This window comes from Pseudonaja textilis, chromosome 8 (assembly GCF_049901715.1).
Source record: "Pseudonaja textilis isolate UNSWEBS1 chromosome 8, rPseTex1.2, whole genome shotgun sequence".
In the NCBI taxonomy this organism is placed as follows: Eukaryota; Metazoa; Chordata; class Lepidosauria; order Squamata; family Elapidae; genus Pseudonaja; species Pseudonaja textilis.
In genome coordinates this window covers 35334630-35341117 of record NC_141997.1, presented here as the reverse complement: position 1 = coordinate 35341117, position 6488 = coordinate 35334630, and positions in this window count along the sequence as shown.

Sequence of the window (6488 nt, the reverse complement as noted above, 5' to 3'; positions counted from 1 at the left end):
CCCTCCTTTTTATAGTTAATACAAAAAAGAAAATGCAAGAGGAAAGTTGACTGGACCGAATAAAAGTAACCTCCCTTTTGCATTGAAAATCAATTACATGGAGTCAAACATGTTACGTATTAGTATCCCACAATATCACACGTGTTCATTAAAATGAGGTCTGATGTTAGAAGGGGTGTAATTGTAAGGAAAAAAGGTTGTTTAGAGTTCATGAAACAGATAAAGCAGACCCCAAGTTGTACTAACAACTTTCTTATCTGAAGGTAGTCTCCAGCTTGTTTATCAGTTTAGGAATGTTAAAAGCTAATAAATCTGAATATAATTTTAAAAGAGAGAAAAGAAATCAAATTAAAATGCAAGGTAAGTATGTTAGTTAACAAATAACAAAACCCATGCTATTTGCCCCTCAATCTCTTGGATAGACACACACATAAAAAGAGTTTTGATGCATGATCAGAACCACCATTCTGATTTTTAAAACGTGCCACCACAACTTCTGATATCGTTTTTGTTTTGTTTAGAATTTATTTAAGTAATTCAAGCATCTGTACAGTCAAATTACCCAGACTTATTTTGATCTTATAAGATAAAATTGTTACTGCAAAGAATTCAGCTGAAAAATTAATAGAAAATTGTATCCTTACCACCCAACTTTACAACAATATATATACATTATACACATACATACATACATACATACATACATACATACATGTATGTATGTATATAATGTATGCATGTAACATTTTAAGTCAATATGTCAGCCTGCAGTATAATCAATCATAATGAAAAATTATTATCGCTTGTCATTCTGCATATTTAACTCATACATTTGCCCAATTGCAATAAAATACTGTATGCAGTAAAGTTTCTATCTTTCATATGTTCATTTGTCTCTTTTCAAGATTTAAGAAATCAAATATTGATTTAAATCAAAGTAATTTGGAAATTGTGGAGAACTGAAAATTTAGTTAAAAAAATAAAATGTATTTTGGATCGATCCATATGGAAAGCCATTTACACAGAGCTCAGTTAATTAATAATTTATAAATTTTCAAAATTATTGAAATCAACTAAAAACAAAACTAAGTAGAAAGCACAAAAATAATACTACTTATTTTAGTAATAAAAATGAGCCAAAATTAATATGATGATTTCAATTATCGTTTGTGTTTCAGCAACAATTTTCCCCCAGTATACACTTCAAAAGATATGCTGAGAGAGATGTTTGTAATTGCTTCTGAGTGAGTTTGTACTTTTCCTCATATACCAATTCTTTGAAAATTGTCCTTGTAGAATCAGATCATGAGTGTCGAACTCGATCACGTCACGTAACATATTGTGATGTATCATGACTTTTTTGCCTTTGCAGAGCTGGGGTGGGTGTGGCCTTCATGTGATGGTTTGACACCCCTGTTGTAGATTATATAAACTTTGGCTCTTGGTAGGATTAAGAATGCATAAAAGTCACATGCTACAAAGTTATCAAAAACTGACTCAAAGACTGGTTGGATAGTTGGGTCATTGACTGACTGATTTTTTATTGATTTGGCTTATATTCAAAGACTCTATAGCTTGTGCCAATCTTCAGAAGTACACTACAAAGAAATATAAAATGGGAGCATTTTCAGTGATCAGAAAACCCTACTCTGGAGAACTTGATTATGGTTATCAATGTAGGCCGAAGAAATCCATTTCTTTGTGTTTCTTTTTTCCCCCAACAGTTACATCCAAATTAATTGCTAAGAGACCTTGACTTATTTTCTACAAGTTGTCTACCATTACAAAGGCCAATTATAACATTATTTGCCCTTCATGCCAGCAATGTCCAGGTTGCAATAATCAGCATGTCCAATTCTTACATTTATTGTATGGAAATTTTGTACTTTGTAATTTAAAAGATTAGGAAGGACGAATATTTGGTAAGTATTGATGGATCTTATTAGCTTAATGAACTGAGATTCTCTGTAAACCTGTCTCAGACCTATTTAAAAGTGATATGATAAAGCCATATCACTCAGTAATACTGCCTCCGGCCTACCACTATTTCACAGAAATTGTTCTGGCTAAGATACAAATGTTCTGTTCAGTTCATCTGTTCATCAGTTTTACTGCTGTTCTGCTTAGCAGAGCTTTGTCCAAACTCTTCATTTACATGTTATAATTAGAGCAGAGCAAATTACTTCAGTTGGGACAAGACAGAAAAGGTGCTATTACAATGCTGTTTTCTTTTTAATGCCTTATCTCCTTAGTGAGAGGTTGATGAATTTAGTAGTTCTAATCTTAAACAGATATGCTGGCCTGTTGCTTGAAAAGCTACATGAAAGAAGTTGAGACTCCAGCAAAGGTCCACCCCATATTATATATGCTAAGATTAAGTGCTTTAAGGAGGTATGGTGGCATAGTGGCTAGAAATCAGTGGTGGGATTCAAAAATGTTTACTTACCGGTTCTCTGGGTGTGGCTTGGTGGGCATGGCAGGGGAAGGATACTGTAAAATCTCCAGTCAGAGGTGTTATTTGCCAGTTCTCTGAACTACTCAAAATTTCCACTACTGGTTCTCCAGAACTGGTCAGAATCTGTTGGATACCACCTCTGGCTAGAATGCAGTATGCAGGCTAACTCTTTCCACTACCAGGAGCTTGATCCTGACTGGCCCAAGGTTGACTCAGCCTTTCACCCTTTTGAGGTTGGTAAAATGAGGACCCAGATTGTTAGGGGCAATATGCTGACATTTGTAAACAACAGAGTGCTATAAAGCAGAGTCCCACAAGCTTTTAGTCACCAGGGACTGGTTCCATAGAGATAGGTTTTTCCACGGAGTTGAGGGGGCATGGTTTTGTATGCTGCCTGCATTCCACTGATGAGGCTTCACTTGTTTGTATGGCCCATTTTCTGGCATGCCATGGCTCAGTGCCAGTCCATGGACCAACAGTTGTGGACCCCTGCTGTAAATCACCATGGAGAAGTGTGTAAGTCTAAGCACTATTGCTGTTGCTATTGATACCTTCCTGTAGTCCTTCTATATTTTTAATGTTGATACCTATTGATAATATTGATAAGATGCATAGTAAATATTCTTTAAAGTGCACTCCATCCCTATCAAACTAATCTGAAGCTCAGTCATCAGCCAGTGTCCCATGGTTAAAAGAACCTCCATATTATCAGGCTTTTAATTTCACTTTGTTTACCTTTATCTACCTCATTATTGCCATTATTTTCTGTACTCTATATAGATATGGATTATAGACTGTAGTTGCCAATCTCAAACAAGTGGTTGGTGAATATTGCATCTTGCCTAAGTTCAATAAATACAGTGGAAACTTGGGTCATGAATGCTCCTGTTCATGATCAAATTTAGGTAGTGAAAAAAAAATCCACCCAATGTTTCAATTGGGTCACGATTCAAAAATTGGGTGGTGAACCAAATCGGCACAGAAAGATTCCCTTTCTGCACTGATTTTCCTTTTGGTGCCATTTTTTGACTGTGTGCATGCCCAGTCGGTTGTACTTCTGGACACGACCAAATCGGGTCATGACCGGAGTCCAGGAATTGAATAAGTTTGCGACCCAAGGGTCCACTGTATAAAGATATTCAGTATGAGTATTTGTAATTCATGTGATATACAAATAAATATGCTAAAAAAGTAATATCTCCTTTGTTGGGTATATGGATACACCAACCAGGTTTGGGTTGAATAAATATGTAAACCTAGGATTAAGTGTCTTGTAGCTTTAAGCACAAGAAACTGCAATGTCATTGTGGGTGCGGTTACAGGCAGCAATATAGGTAAGAAGGGAAACGTAATAGACCCCGGCTTCTGGATGCACCTGGTTCTGTTCCTGGTCTGCTGCCTGCTGGAACGTTTATCTGCTTACTTTTGGAGGCTACTGTGCCAGATACCATTTCAACTGAACACAAAGACTGTTTGCTTGGTGAGCTGAGGATTCAGCGTTGTCTTTGAGATAAAGGTATCGGAAGGAGAAGATTACAAGCAGATAAGAACATTGTACTGACTGTTAATGAACTTGATAACTGGATAGATATACTGGATACTGACATATGGACTGAATGACACTTCTTAATCTCTGTGTGTATTAAATAACTATTTTAAAACTACAAACTGTGTTTTTGTCTTCAGTGTGTGTATACTCTTGGGCCCAGCCTCTCTCTCATTTGCCTGCCTGGCTTGACTGCTGCTGCACACTCTGCTAGGGGGTTTATCCCCAAACACTAACATCCTTCATTTTAAATTATATTTCTTTCAAAGATATTCAAGTTGTATGAGAACAGTGAGGTTCTTATCTCCTTATCTTTGTACCTTCACACCTGGAAAGCTATGGGGAATTTGGGGAATATGATTTCTGTTCAATTGGAGAGAATGAATCTCATGGCTATAATTAAGAGGTCCAATACTTGATTTGAAGCAGTGCCGTTTGTCACTATCTCATCTGATACAATGACATATGCAGAGATGAATATTGTTGAAATTTTGTAACAAACATCAGAATATGTAGTATCTTACTATTGATAAAGGTATGTTATTTGCTGAAAAGGGACATGATGGTTCAGTGGTTAAGACTCTGAAGTCGATCAGAAAAGTCGGCAGTTTGGTGGTTCAAATCCCTAGCACCACGTAACAGACTGAGATCCCGTTACTTGTCCCAGCGTTTGCTAACCTAATAGTTCAAAAGCATGTAAAAATGCTCGTATAAAAATAGGGACCACTTTGGTGGGAAGATAACAGTGTTTCATGCACCTTTGACATTTTGCATTGCTGGCCACATGACCACGGAGAAGTCTTCGGATAGCACTGGCTCTTCAGCTTTGTAACAGAGATGAGCACCACCCCCTAGATCTGAGGGGTGAAATTCTTCCCATTGCTGTAAGAAATGTTGAGGATGATCGAGGCTATAAAATAGTTTGAAAACCCACAGAGCAGATGGGTTGCTGTTTCCCTATACCACATTATCTAATCATTTTTTTAACTGAGGATACCAGCAGATCAAATGGCTATAATAGGTCTAATATCCTATTTGAGAAGTGAACAAATCCTGAGCCTTTTCAAACAACATATAACTTTTAAACCATTTTAAATTGAAATGATTTCATTTTAAATCATTTTAAATTTTTCATCAAATTGTTTGCTCTATATAGAAATGAATAAATGTGCTATATGAAGAAAAGGAAAAAACAACGTAAAATCTTTTAACTGTAAAACATCTGCACACCAACAGCTTACATTGCTCTAAACTAAAAACAACGCTTATCCATTCTTTTACAATTCCTTAGAATAGGAGTTCAGCTTGTCTCACATAAATAAATGGCATTATAACAATTTTCATAGATCCACATTAAGCAATGCTGGAATTGTGTCTCTATCTCAAAGTGAAAAATAAAGCTGCTACAATTGCTCAATCAGTGGCCATTATGAAAATATGCTGGAAGACCTTGGACATTCAAGCAATTATTGTCATTAGTTATTTATAACAACACTAATGATTATTGGCTCCCTATCACAACAGCATTGAGAAATATACCATTTTTTTTCAGATGATAAAAACAAATATGGAGAAATAGTAGCTTACCCTACAAAGTTTCTAATGTATGTCCCAGATATGAATTAGCTAGTATAGTTCCATAATAAAGTTGTATTGTATTCATATTGTACTAAGGATACTAGCTACAAGAAGCAATGGATGGAAACTGAACAAAGAGAGAAGCAACATGGAACCAATTAGAAATTTCCTGACAGTATGAACCAGTGGAACAGCTTGCCTTCCTGGTGGCTTTTAAGAAGAGATTGGACAGCCATTTGTCTAAAATGGCATAGGATCTCTTGCTTGACCAGAGAGGTAGACTAGAAGACCTCCAGAGCCCCCTCCAACTCTGTTATTCTGTTATACATGGTCCCCCCATAAAAATATAATTTATATAGCTATGGTATTCTATGATTTTATATTTAAGTACAATTTTTAACCAGCATTTAATCTGTCATGAAAAAACTGGTACTTTCAAATATTTTGGATTTCAACAGCAGTATTTTTCTTTTCCTTTGGCCATGCTGCCGGAAGAAATTGTCATGTAAAGTCCAAAGTACCTGCAGGCCCAAACATTTTTCTTTGATTTAACTTTGATACGATAAATCACTTGATCAAGGCAGGTGGGAGTGAGACCATGACTTTTAGCTTCACTTTGGGCACAAAGCCAGCTGGATAACCTTGGCTAGTCCTTTTGTCTCAGTCCTAAGAAGGAGAGAATTCCTGAAAAACTTTGCCAAGAAAAGTTTTCCAGGCAATCTCTAAGAATTGAACTGAAGAATGAACTGAATGATTGAACTGAAGAAAACAAAAACTTTTAGTTATAGCATGTAAGGTCTATTAGCTTATAAAATGATAATATAAATGTACTGTACATTGCAATCAAAATTCTTTTGAAAAGCATATGTTGAAGTTAAAACCATTTGGATTTCAATGGCACCTTTCTTG